The sequence below is a fragment of the Bos indicus x Bos taurus genome, chromosome 28 (genome assembly GCF_003369695.1).
Source record: "Bos indicus x Bos taurus breed Angus x Brahman F1 hybrid chromosome 28, Bos_hybrid_MaternalHap_v2.0, whole genome shotgun sequence".
In the NCBI taxonomy this organism is placed as follows: Eukaryota; Metazoa; Chordata; class Mammalia; order Artiodactyla; family Bovidae; genus Bos; species Bos indicus x Bos taurus.
In genome coordinates, this window is record NC_040103.1 from 25,353,264 (window position 1) to 25,368,089 (window position 14,826).

Here is a 14,826-nt window from a genome sequence, read left to right on the forward strand (position 1 = left end):
GGGAAGATCCCCTAGAGAAGGAAATGGCAACCCACTCCAGTATCCTTGCCTGGTGAATTCCATGGACAGAGGAGCCTGGCAGGCTACAGTCCAAGGGGTCTCAAAGAGTCAGACAGGCCTTTGTGACTGAGTGTGTGTGTGCACACACGCACACACACACCCACACACAATAAATTAATGATTGCTTAAGAAAAGTAGGATGATATTCAGGAAAGAAAGTATGAGGAATGGAAATATATCTTATTGAAAGGTAAAAGGATGATGTTGTCTTAGAGCTGGCTATTTCTAAACGGAGGAAAGAATAAGGGACGATGTATGGCTGCAGGAAGTTGTAGAAGGCTTAAGGAAGGTGAACATTGAGAAAAGAATTTTGTATTTGTCAGGATCTTCTAAGGTGGATTAAATTTAATTAGGTGAGTCGATTTTATTAAGATTAGGCTGATGCAGGATTGGGTTTGTTTCTCTCTCATAAGAGAACAAAGTTGTCCTGGATGCCGCTTTTGAAAACAGGTTGTGTGAGTTCCAGTGCTTTTAACTGATCTATATTTACTTTTGACTTTTCTTCCCCCACCATAGAACAAAGAATAAGCATTTTTTCACAAAAACCTATGATCTTATCTGATTGGATGTTTTAAAACTTTAAAAAAAATTTTGACAGACTTCCCAGATATCAAATTCTAATAGAAATTCTTCTGACTTCCAGTTAACTTTGGGGTGCTTCAGGGGGCTCCTGGAACATCCCAAAGAGAGATCCTAAGCTAATTGGGTTAATCTGTAAGGAGAGGTTTGGCATGTTCTCAGAGAACCCTGACAAGTTTGGGGATAAATTTGTCAGGCTGGGGTTGGCAGTCTCTCTCACCTGGCAGGACAGCATGCTTATTCTGGCCCACTGTTGCCCCCAGGATGAAATGGAGCATATACTAAGAAAGTCCAGGGAACACACAGTAGGCCTACTGGCCAACAATCCACACCAGTACATTTACCAGGTGGGTGGGGATGCAATTATAGATCATGACCCACACTGGGACTATGAAGATTGAGTAGGCCAGGCCAAGGATGAGACATTATATTACCTGTCTATCAGAAGGAATGAAAAGGTGTATGGTGATGCCTGTAAATTATAAGGTCTGAGAGGTTACACAGGAAAAAGATGAAAGCCAGGCATATTCCTGAGCTAGGTAACAGAGGCTTTCAGGAAGGACACCAATAAAGACCCAGAGTCCACAGAAGGGAGGACATACTGGCCATGCATTTTATCCACCAGGCTACTCCTGATGTCAAGAGAAAATTACAAAACCTTGAGGCTGGGCCTCCACTGTAAACCCTGGTAGAGGAGGCCTTCAAGGTTATAACAATCAAGACATAACAGAGGCGGCCAATAAGAATAAGAGGCTAATGGAAAAAACACGGCTTTTGGTTGTTCTCACTCACCCACCACCTGAGGGGACCCTGGAGGGCCAGGAAGACTGGACAGACCATCAAGGAGCCACCTGAGCTGGAACCAGTGTGCCTTTTGTCAGAAAGAGGGGCTCTAGAAGGGGGAATGTCCTGAGCTCCCACTGGTGTGATGACTGAGGGGCAACTGTGGCCAGCCCCAATTCTTGTGAATTTCTCAGAAGAGAGATTCTGCACACCAACTGATGGCGCCCAAGCACCTATGTGGCTCCAGATCCCACTTGATCCATTCCCAATACTTGTGCAGAGCTCCAGGTCACCCTCGATGCAGCAGGTAGGAGAACTGAATTTCTTGTAGACACTATTCTGACTTGGCCAGCTAACCCCCTCTCCAACCATGACTGTAGTGACAGGAGTTGATGGGCAAAGGTAAGCAATTTATGTCTCTCCTTGTCAATAATAATCAGACTGTTATTATTACTTACTCCTTTTTGTATATGCCAGAATGCCCTGTCCACCTCCCAGGAGAGATTTGTTAAATAAGTTAGGAGCTAGTATATTCTTAGGACAGGGTTAAGTCCAAGGAGGTAAAGAATCTGAACAGAGAATGCATTTGCTAGTTGTCACAGATGAGCCACCTGTTGGGCATCAAAATATTCCCCAAGACCTCCCCCAAGAAATTTGAGAACAAGTAGATCCTGCAGTTGGGTTGGTGCCAGGAAGTGCAAAACGTGTTCCCCCAATAAAAATAAGGCCTGGGGAAAACACCCCTGGAAGAGACAATATCCTTTAAAGTCTGAGGCCCTGAGGGTAATCTAAACACTGTTCAGCTAATTTCTAAAACACAGACTCTTTAAGCTCTGCTGATCCCCTTGCAACACCCTGGCCTCCCTGCTCAGAAGTCTAGCAGGGAGAATCAGTTTGTGCAAGACTAAGGAGCAGAGAATGAGGCAGTCCCCCCTGTTCACCCCTGGTGCCAAAACTGTACTCCCTTCCCACACAACTGCCATGGAAAGCTGAGTATTACTGTTTTGGAGCTCCAAGATGCATTTTTCTACATTTCCCCCCATCCAGACTCTCAATACCTTTTTGCCTTTGAATGGAGAGGCCCTGACACCCTGGAGGCTACCCAATGTACATGGACAATGAGTACACAGGGTTTGCAACATAGCCCCCACTTTTTTGAGAAATACATTAGCAAGGGAATCAAGGGAACTGAGTCTTGAGAACTCTGCTACAATTATGTTGGTAATTATTGATGAATAGTGAGACCAAACAAGACTCAAATCAAAATACTGTTAGGGTCTAAATTTTTGGGCAAAAAGGGGATATAAAGCCTCTTTAACCAAGGCACAGATCTCAGCAATGGATTCAATATTTTGAATCTGTTTTGACTCCAGGGGCATGAGCCCTGGCCATAGATCAAAACCCAGCAATTAGTGCATTACCATCTCCAATCAGAAAGAGGTAACTCCCAGCTTTATGGGGATGGCTGGGTTCTATCTGGATTTCAAATTATGGCCTCATAGCAAAACCCCATATGACATTCTAAAGGGAGGGGAAGGGTACCCCTTCAATGGAATAAGACCACCAGCAGGGCTTGGAGACTCTAAAGATTGAGCTGAATACAGTACCAGCTCTGGGGCTGCGAAATCTGGAGAAGTCCTCTACTCTATATGGTCACAGAAGGTCAAGGATAACACTAGAAGTCCTGACTCCAAGGCCGGGACTGGATCAGAGAGCAGTGGCTTACTTTTCAAAACAATTGGACTCAGTGGCCCTGGGAATGCCAAGCTGCTGTGGGCAGTAGCAGTCACAGCCATGTTGGTTAATGAGGCTTCCAAGCTCACCCTGGGACAACACTTAGATGTGTTAACCCCTCATCAGGTACTATCTGTGCTGGAAGTCAGAGGACATCATTGGTTGACTGGAGGAAAGTTAATAAGATACCAAGCCCTTTTAATGGAATCCTTGACATTACCTTAAAGGTGTGCCGAACCTAGTAACTCTGCTTTTACTGGTTGAGAGTGGAGACTTATTGCCTCTGTGTATAGAGACCCAAGAACAAACTTACTCCAGCAGGTCTGATCTTCTAGATGAGCCTCTTGACAGCCCTGAGGTTGACTGGGAGTTTGGTAGAAATGGGAACCCGACAGGCAGTATATGCCACAGCTAGTCTAGATGAAGTCATAAAAGCCATGGCCCTGCCACTCCAGATATTAGTCCAAATGACTGAACTAATTGCATTAATGAGAGCTTTGCAATTAGGGAAGAATATAAAATTAAATATTTTCACTGACTCTAAATGTGGATTCTACCTGCCATATGCTCATGCTACCATTTGTAAAGAAAGGGGGAGGTTAACTGCTAGAAATTCTCCCATAAAATGTAAGATTTGGTTCTGGCTCTTTTAGAAGCAGTGTAGCTCCCAATCTGAGTAGCAGTAATCCTCTGTAGAGCCCATCTGAGGGAAGGATCTATTGTCAGCTAAGTGAACAGCAAAGATGATCAACTTGCAAAACAGGCAGCTAGAATGCAGGAACCTGGCCTTCCCAGGTGGCTCAGTTGTAAAGAATCCTCCTGCCAAAGCAGGAGACGTGGGTTCGATACCTAGGTCAGGAAGATACCTTGGAGGAAGAAATGGCAGCCCTCTCCAGTATTCTTGCCTGGGAAATTCCATGGACAGAGGAGCCTGGTGGGCTGTAGTTCATGGGGTCCCAAAGAGTTGGACACGACTGAGATACTGAGCACATATGAACAAATTATGGCTCTAGTGATTCAGTTCAGTTCAATCCCTCAGTTGTGTCTGACTCTTTGTGACGCCATGGACTGCAGCATGCCAGGCTTCCCTGTCCATCACCAACTCCCAGAGCTTGCTCAGACTCATGTCCATCGAGTCAGTGATGCCATCCAACCATCTCATCCTCTAGTGATTGCCCCCCCGAACTTCCTAGCCTTCCCCGATATTCCCCAGAGGAACACAAATACTGAAAAATAGGGCTATGAGAAGGGAAGCACAGGCCAGAATAAAAAGGAATATAAGGTTTTAATCCCTGGGGCCCAACAATGGAAACTCACTGAGTTTACATGATTCCATCCACTACTGGAGGGAAGAGGCTCAAAAGAACAGTAAAACAAGTCATGCTGACCTATGATTTATGTGCCCACAATAACCCACACACCCATCCAACCCCCCTTTCATTACTCAGATTGATTCAACCCCGAGGGACATATCCCAGGGAAGACTGACAGTTAGATTTCACCCAAATGTACTCATGATCAGGACATAAACATCTTCTGGTATTCCTTGCTACTTTCACAGGATGGTCTGAAGCCTTCCCTACCTGATCTGAAAAGGCTATGGAAATCTGTAAGTCCCTTTTAAAAGAAATAATTCCTCAGTTTGGACTTCCAAAGTCCCTCTAGAGTGATAACAGGCTCTCTCTTATAGCCCAAATCACACAAGGGCTCCTCTCCCAGGGATAGACTTACAAGTAACACATCCCTTGGCAACCTAGTCTTCAAGTAAGGTAGAGAAAATGAACCATACTTTATAGAAAACCTTAGCAAAGCTCTGCCAAGAAACTCAGAAACCCTGGACAACTTGCTTCCTACTGCAGACTCTGTGTAGTCTGTGTAGCCCCAGGAGTGGTCTGAGACATAGCACATTGAAATGACCTGTGGAAGGCCTTTTTGTACTACTGACATTCACTGATGAGGAAGTGAACCAGGCTCTGACATTTATTATTAATCTAGGACAAGTTCAGAAGGCGATCCAGGATTATGCCCACAAGGCACTGCCAGCTCCCACTGAAAACTACAGAAATGGAGCTGTTCCTTCACAAAGAAACCAAATCCTTCTTAAAACCTGGAAAGAGGGGTCCCCCCAGGACCAAGAATTGCCAAAAATGGAAGGACAGCTATTAAGTAATTTTAACCACCCCCACTGCTGTCAAACTGCAAGGGATATGTAGTTGGGTACATTTGTCCAGACTAAAGCTTTTACTTCCAGAAACCCCATAGGTCACTGGAGAGGAACAGGAAAGCTGTGAGCCAGTGGAAGATCTGAGACACCTGGTCAAAAACCAGGCACTGGTCTTCCCTGATGGTAGAGTGGTTAAGAATCTATCTTGCAATGGAAGGGACACCAGTTGAATCCCTGGTCCAGGAAGAGCCCACACGTTAAGGGCCAACTAAGCCCATGTGCCACAACTTCTGAAGCCTTGAGCCTGTGCCTCGCAAAAAGAGAAGCCACCACAAATAGAAGCCTACACACTGAAACTAGAGAACAGCCCCTGCTTGCCACAACTAGGGAAACACCCACGCTCGGCAACAAACACCCAGCACAGACAAAAATACGTAAATAAACATATTTTTTAATGCTTAAAAAAAAGGCACTGTCAACAGAAAAGTAAAATGATGTAGTGGGTTGGCTTCTATCTGAATCCTTAACAGGACTTGGGACCTCTCATTTCCTTGGCTGATGTGGTTCTTGCCAGTTGTCTGACACTTGAATATCTTCTGGCGGAACAAGGTAGAGTTTGTGTGATGACTAATACTTTCTGCTGCACTTGATCAATGGGATAGGACATGTAAAAGTTAATATTAAGGAAACATAAGCCCAGGAAGAGTGGCTTCATAATTTTGGTAGGGGCAATTTCACCTCCCTTGTCTGGTCAACAGCTAAAAAAGCCCAAAGTTAACCCGCTTCCTTTCCTTTCTAGGCCTCTTAAGGGTGATTGTTGTTCTCCTTTTCAGTCCTTGTTCGTTGAAACTGTTGGTTAAGTGTGTGTTTTTTAGGCTCCAACAGTTTGAAATAAGGCTCATGATGGCTCAAGGAATTCAGCCCATTCCAGTAGAGTGGCCCTGGTCCCTATAGGTGCTTGGAACAGTCAGCAAGGGACTTCTACACCTCTTGGGCAGGGTAGGGTCTGTAGCCTCTGTCCAGGAGGAAGAAGTTTCAGAAGAAGAGAACTTTGACCCCTTACCCTTTTAGAATAGGGTGTTGAGTATTTCGCGGGGAATGAGACAGGCTGGGACTGGGACCCTTTGCTGAAGTGCACAATGCTTGCACTGAATACATCTCTCCTGGAGCCTGCATAGGCAGTTGGGGCAATTTCTGGACCTAAGAGATACAAAGACAGCAAAAAACCCCAACCTCCACTTTTGAGGAGCCTGGAGCATAAGCAGATGGCTGGGAGCAAAAGCAGGGTACTTTGCATGGCCCTGCACACTCCACCACCTAACAGGTGGGCAAATTCCTAAGCCACCCCTCCAGTTGGACCCTAGTCACAGCCCTACCCTCACCCCATATAAGGAACAGACTTTCTTCTCCATCAGGGAGAGAGCAAACAAAGGGAAATTTCTTTGGTCTCACTCCCCTGTGCTGTAGCGGGAGCCCGAGTAAAACCTTGCCTGAAAAAAGAAAGTGAGATTTTTTGGTACAAAAGTCCTTGCTTGCCATTTTCTTTTCAATGTCACTAGCTTTACATATATATATAAAATGGGATATTATTCAGCCATAAAGAATGAAATAATGCCATCTGAAACAACATGGATGGACTTAGAGATTATCATGCTAAGTGAAGTAAGTCAGACAAAGACAAATATATGATATCACTTACATGTGGAATCTAAAAAGATGATACAAACGAACTTATTTACAAAACAAAAACAGACTCACAGACTTAGAAAACAAATTTAGAGTTACCAAAGGGAAAGATGTTGGGGGAAGGGATAAATTTGGAGTTTGAGATTGACATATACACACTTCCATATACAAAATACATAACCAGGGAATTCCCTGGTGTTCCAGTGGTTAGGATTTTGTGCTCTCACTGCCTAGTGCTGGAGTTCAGTCCCTGGTCGGGGAGCTTAAATCCCACAAGCCAGGTGGCATGATCATAAATAAATAAATAAATAAGGACTTCCCTGGTGGTCCAGTTGTCTGCCTGCCAATCAGGGGGAAGGGGTTCAATCCCTGGTCCAGGAAGATACATGCCTCGGGTCAACTAAGCCCATGAGCCACGACTACTGAAGCCGGCACTCTAGAGCCTGCGAGATGCAAATACTGAGCCCGAGTGCCACAACTACTGAAGTCACTGTGCCCAGGAGCCCATGCTCTGGAAGAAGAGAAGCTACCACAATGAGAAGCACGTGTAACACAACCAGAGAAGATCTGAGTACAACAAAGACCCAATGCAGCGGAAGATAAATTAAAAAAAATTTTTTTAAGTTTAAAAATAAAAAGCACTTACTGTATAACACATGGAACTCACTCAATATTCTGTAATAACCTATATGGGGAAAGAATCTGAAAAAAGAATGGATATATGTATAACTGAACCACTTTGCTGTATAACTGAAACTAACACATCATTGAAAAACCACCCTATCCAAATATAAAAATTAAAATAAAAAAAAAAGAACTAACAATCTAGGTAGAGATGGGGCAAAAGTCCATAAAAATTACATAATTTAAATAATAGTTCAGGGAAAAGAGTAAGAAATATCTCAGGGTATTGAATGTTTTAACTGCTAGACAAATGACACACACTTGGATCTGAATAGGCATTAAAAAACAATGTAGGGACCTCCCTGGCAGTCCAGTGGTTAAAGCTCAGCGTTTCCACTGCAGGGGTATGGGTTCAGTTCCTGGTCTGGGAATTAAGATCCTGGATGCCACATGGCAGGAAAAAAAAAGAAAAGCAATGGAATTAACAACACTGCTGTATGTTATACATGAAAGTTGTTAAGAGCAAATTCTAATAAGAGTTCTATCACAAGGAAAAAATAATTAAAAATTTTTCTACCTGCATGACATGATGGATTGTCATTAAACTTATTGTGATTATCATTTCATGATGTATGTAAATAAAATCATTATGCTGTACACCTTAAATTTATATAGTGCTATATGTCAATTATATATCAATAAAACTGGAAGAAAAAAGATCTAAAAAAATATGGCTAGATTTAGACAACTAATAGGCTGAAAGCATCATTCCTTTATTCATTCACTTATTCAACAACTGAATGACTACTATCAGAAGACTATTTACTTGTCAATTCTGAGCAGTTATCTGAGAAAAACACTGAAAACTGCCTGTGAATTTTAGGGTCTTTCAGATGGTGTAAGCTATCTTTGGGTGAAAAGCCTGGTTATTAAGCACAAGTTTGCTTAAATGCCATTCTCATTTTTTTGCTGTGCGTCTCAGGGGCCTATACTGGGTGTAGGAGAGACTTCTTCCCTCACAACTGCTGTGGGGAAAGTTTTTGCAATTGCCTGTAGTTCAGTGGAGTTTTCTTGATTATCTGCATCTTGTTCGTCCGGGTTATCTACTTTGCTCCTCAGATCAGTTTGAGCCGGTGCTGTTAGTTTTTCTCCAGATCATGTGAGGGGGGAGAGCTTGATAGATTTTGTGGGTTTTTTTAATTAAAAAAATTTTATTTTTAATTGGAGGATAATTACCATATTGTGATGGTTTTGGCCATACATCAACATGAATCAGCCATAGGTAATAAAAATTTGGAATGTTCCAAGGATTTGCGTGTTGTCCTTTTGCAGTGGCCATGATAATCTCTGTATTATTCCAATTTTAGTATATGTGCTGCCAAAGCAAGCATTTATTTTTGTTTTTGAATAGAAAATAGCCACATGCATATTTCAAATGCTATTTTTTTTTAGCCAATTAGTTTTCTTCTCCATGTACTTAAGGGCTGACAAATACTGTCAAGGGCCAGATGGTAAATACTTTAGACTTTTCAGGCCAAGTGGTCTACTGTAGCTATTCAGTGCTGCTGTGAAAGCACCTGAAGACAGTACATAAATGAAGGAATGTGGCTGCGCTACAAAAAAATTTACTTGTGAAAATAGGTGGCAGGCTGGCTTTGGCCTGGAGGCATCGTTTACCAACTCTTGCTTTTACTGGTTTACTTTTAGATTTTCTTTATACATTATGTAAAAAACATACTTATAAAAGCTAACATTACTGAGCAATACCTAGTCTATTCCAGATACGCTACTAAGCACTTTATATGCATTATTTCATATAATTATCTCAAACTTTGACATGGATACTATCATCCCCCTTTTACAGAATGTTCAGTTGAGGCTTAGAGAGCTTCAGTGACGTGCTCAAGGTCATACAGGTAGGCACTGGCAGAACTATTATTTGAACCAAGGCCAATATGAGTATATTTTACCAAGTTAATAAGTTGCTAGTTCTATTAATTTCAGTTTAAATGGACTATAAGAAAAGACAACTATCCATTGATGGATGAATGGATAAAGAAAATGTGGTATATATACACAGTAGACTATTACTTGGCCGTAAGAAAAGTATGAAATCTTGCTACTTGCAACAACATGAATGGATGCAAAAGATACTCTGCTTTGTGAAGTAAATCAGACAGAGAAAGACAATACCCCATGATTTCACTTACATGTGGAATCTGAAAAACAATAAATGAACTAACAAAACAGAAAACAAACTCATGGATACAGAGAACAAATGGGGCTGCCAGATGAGGAGAGCAAGTGAGAGGTTGGGCAAAACAGATGAAAGAGATCAGGAGGTACACACTCACAATTATAAGTCATGGGGATGTAATATATAGCATAATCTGTAATGAATGTAATGTATAGTCAATAATATTCTTTATAGATGTAATATTGCCATGCAATAACTTTGCATGGTGACAGATGGTTACTACACTTACCAGGCTGACCATTTTGTAATGCATATAAATGTCATGTTGTACATGATGCAAATATTGTATATGAGCTATACATCATATGAGAAAAATCTAAAGCAACAACTGTGCATGAAGTAATTTGCTGACAAACCACTGAACCAGGTCCAAGCTATAATAAGGGAAGATTAACCTAAAAACATAATTTTCCAAGTCATAGTTATAGCTATACCTATATATATATTGATGGCTTCTCTGGTGGCTCAGTGTTAAAGAAGACATCCGTCAATGCAGGAGACTCGGTTTTGATCCCTTGGTTGGGAAGATCCCTTGGAGAAGGAAATGCAACCTACAACAATATTCTTGCATGGGAAATCCCATGGACAGAGGAGCCTGGCAGGCTACAGTCCATGGGGATGCAGAGTCAGATATGACTTAGGGACTAAACAACAACAATATATATAGATACATAGATGTTAAGATTAAAATTATCCATTTTGTGGATACATGTATATTTATAACTTAGTCCCTTGCTGTTCACCTGAAACTACCTCAACATTGTTAATTGGCTATACCCCAATACAAAATAAAAAGTTTAAAGTTACAAAATTTTGTATCAAAAATAAATAAGTGACCATGTTAAAAAAAAAAGTTACAAAATAAAATTATCCATTTTATAGCTAAGTTGTCATTGTAGTATTTCTAAACTTTTCATAGTTATCTCCATTGCAGGTCTGTTTTTGATTATTACAATCAGTTGCCAATCATAAGACATGAAGAGAGAAAACTCAAATATGTTAGGGCAACAATATTTTTTTAAATGGCCCAGTGCACGTGTAATAGATCCATTAATAAGGTAAGTGTCAGTACACAATGAAGCCTTTTAGTCATTTTGCACATCAGAGAGATGTGATCTTTGGGGGGAAAAGTCAATTGGGGCTTATAATATCCTTTCAAGTTGTTTCTTTAATCATTAACTATTATTTTGTGACTTTGAAAAAACTTAAAATAGGAAAGACAATTCAAGAAAGCAACCAAGAACTGTGTGTCAAGGAGAAATCCCAGGAAAAGTACAGCTCTCATAAAAAAATTTGCTCATACTACTCAACCACATACTTTAAGGCAGTAACTTCTCAGTGATCGAGTAGGGATAGAAAGAAATGGATAAATTCAAAGTGTACTTTGGAAGTAGAATCACAGGACATGCTAGAGGATTATGTAGAAGGCATGAGGGGGAAAGGAGTCAAGAACCATATTAAGTTGAAGTGTGCAAGAGACCCTCATTTCGAGGGAGATGCGGGGTTAGAATGAAGACTTCTGTTTAGGTCATAGTGAGTTTAGGATGCTAACATGCTTGAGAAGGAATGATTGCTAACAGCGCCCTTTAATCAGATTTTCCAAAGAAAGTGAAGGGGATCAAGAGGAGGCAAAGGGGGGAGGGAGTTGTACTGGGGATGTGAGATGTCTGCATCTCAGCTCCTCTCATTTCTTCATCCCTCTTGAGAACTGACTCTAGAACAAGTCCCCCTGTTATAAGCCATTCTTGGTACAGCCAATTTGTTCTCAACCTTATTCAACCTCACACTTTCACTTTATAACCATTCATTCATTTGCTTTACAAATAATGAGCTCTTTCTGTGGGCTACTCTCTGTGCCACACTCTAGAACATAACCTGTAAGGCACAGCTTCTTAAAATCCTGATAGCTTTTCCTCTTCTCAACTGAATTCATCCTGATCTAAAGATAAAATTCAAGTGTAACAAGAACTGGTCTTAAAACTAGACTTTAGGGGCTTCCGTCGTAGTTCAATGGTAAATAATCCACCTGCCAACGCAGGAGACACAGGTTTCATCCCTGGTCTGGGAAGATCCCACGTGTGGGGGACAACTAAACCCATGTGCCGTAACTACTGAGCCAGCGCTCTACAGCCCATGAACCTCAAGTACCGAAACCTGCGCACCTAGTGCCCATGCCCTGCAGCAAGAGAAGCTACTGCAATGAGAAGCCTACACACCAGAACTCGGGAGTAATCCCTGCTCACTGCAACTGGAGAAAGCATGTGCAGCAACGCAGACCCAGCGCAGCTAAAAATAATATTAAATCATAAAATAACAGCCTTTAGTCTCATAACTATCCACACTTTCCCCTTTGCCATTCCTCTCCATAGTGACTTTTCATATTTTAAGACTTTGCCTTTAGTTATTGGCAGAAAGTTTCACTGGCTGCTTGTGGCCTCCACCTTTTTACTCATATAGCCTGTTCAACAAACTGCTTTCTGAGCTTCCAAGAGACAGCTGCTCTCCCAGACTTTGTTGCTTGTCTGGATGATTAATTAATCCTCAAACTTTTTGGTCTCAAGTTCTCTTTGCACTGAAAATGGAGGATGCCAGACAGCCATCATTCATGTGGTCTGTGCTTGGTCACTCAGGCATATCTGACTCTTTGCGACCTCATGGACGGCAACCGGCCAGGCTCCTCTGTCCATGGGGATTCTCCAGGCAAAAATACTGGAGTTCCTCCTCCTCATGCCCTCCTCCAGGGGATCTTCCCAACTCAGGGATCGAACTGGGGTCTCCTGCATTGCAAGAGGACTCTTTACCAGTTGAGCCACCAGGGAAGCTCACTGTTTATGTAAGTTGCATATTTTATGTTTATTTGAAATTCAATTTAAGGAAATTTCAGTAATTTGTGTTAATAATAAACCCATTGAAATTTTTTTGGCTGCACTCTAAGGTACACGGGATCTTAGTCCATTGACCAGATGTTGAACCCAGGCCTCCTGCAGTGGAAGTGCAGAGGCTTAACATCCTGACTACCAGGGATAGCCCTAGATTTAAACAATTTTATGAAAGATTGTTTCCCAGACCCTTGATCTACAAAATATAGAAACGGCTCATACAACTCAACAACAACCAACCAAATGGGAAAAAAATGGGCAGAAGACAAAACAGACATTTCTCAGAGAAGACATACAGTTGGCCATAGGCATATGGAAAGATGCTCAACATCACTAATTATTAGAGAATCAACGAGTCATTAGAGAAATGCAAATCAAAACTATAATGAAGTACCAACACACACCAGTCAGAATAGCCCTCATTAAGAAGTCTACAAATAACAAATGCTGGAGAAGATGTGGAGGAAAGGGAATCCTCCTACACTGTTGGTGGGAACGTAAGTTGCCACTGTGGAAAACAGTATGAAGATTCCTCTGAAACTAGAATTACCATATGATCCAACAATTGCACTCCTGGGCATACATCAAAGAAAATGATAATTCAATAAGATACATGTACCCCTATGTTGATAGCAGTACTGTTCACAATCGCCAAGACATGGAGGCAACCTAAATGTCCATCAACAGATAAGTAGATAAAGAACACGTGGTACACTACAGTGGAATACTATTTAGCCATAAAAGAATGAAAAATGTCATTTGCAGCAACATGGATGCAACTAGAGATTTTCATACTAAGTGATTTAAATCAGAGAAAGACAAATACCACATGATATCATATCACTTTTATGTGGAATATATGGCACAAGGGAATGAGTGAAGTGAAGTCACTCAGTCGTGTCCGACTCTTTGGGATCTCATGGACTGTATCCTATCAGGCTCCTCCTTCCATGGAATTTTCCAGGCAAGAGTACTGGAGTGGGTTGCCATTTCCTTCTCCAGGGGATCTTCCCAACCCAGGGATCGAACCCAGGTCTCCCACATTGCAGGCAGACATTTTACCATCTTTGCCACAAGCAAACCTATCTACAAAACAGAAATAGATCCACAGAGAATAGACTTGTACTTGCCAAGAGGGTTGTGGGGGAGAGGGAGGGATGGACGAGAAGTTTGGGGTGCATAGATGCAAACTATTACATTTAGAATGGATAAAGAAAAGCTCTTACTGTATAGCACAGGGGAATATATCCAATCTGTTGAGATAAATCATAATGGAAAAGAATATGAAAAATAATGTTCAGTTCAGTTCAATCATTCAGTCCTGTCTGACTCTTTGTGACCCCATGGACTGCAGCACACCAGGCCTCCCTGTCCATCACCAACACCTGGAGCTTACTCAAACTCAAGTCCATTGAGTCGGTGATGTGATCCAACCACTTCATCCTCTGTCGTCCCCTTCTCCTCCCACCCTCAATCTTTCCCAGCAACAAGGTCTTTTAAAATGAGTCAGTTCTTCACATCAGGTGGCCAAAGTATTGGAGTTTCAGCTTCAGCATCAGTCCTTTCATGAACAGTCGGGACTAATCTCCTTTAGGATGGACTGGTTGGATCTCCTTGCAGTCCAAGGGACTCTCAAGAGTCTTCTCCAACACCACAGTTCAAAAGCATCAATTCTTCTGTGCTCAGCTTTCTTCACAGTCCAACTCTCACATCCATACATGACCACTGGAAAAACCATAGCCTTGATTAGACAGACCTTTGTTGGCAAAGTAATGTCTCTGCTTTTTAATATGCTATCTAGGTTGGTCATAACTTTCCTTCCAAGGAGTAAGAGTATTTTAATTTCATGACTGCAATCACCATCTGAAGTGATTTTGGAGCCCCAATAAATAAAATCTGTCACTGTTTCCACTGTTTCCCTATCTATTTGCCAAGAAGTGATGGGACCAGATGCCATGATCTTAGTTTTCTGAATGTTGAGCTTTAGGCCAACTTTTTCACTCCATTTTCACTTTCATCAAGAGGCTTTTTAGATCCTCTTCACTTTCTGCCGTAAGGGT

At 41.8% G+C, this 14,826-nt stretch overlaps 1 pseudogene; it reads right to left on the reverse strand.

The window, feature by feature from the left end:
- Positions 1 to 8,917: 8,917 nt before the first annotated feature.
- LOC113885639 lies at positions 8,918 to 9,017 on the reverse strand (annotated as a pseudogene).
- Positions 9,018 to 14,826: the final 5,809 nt, after the last annotated feature.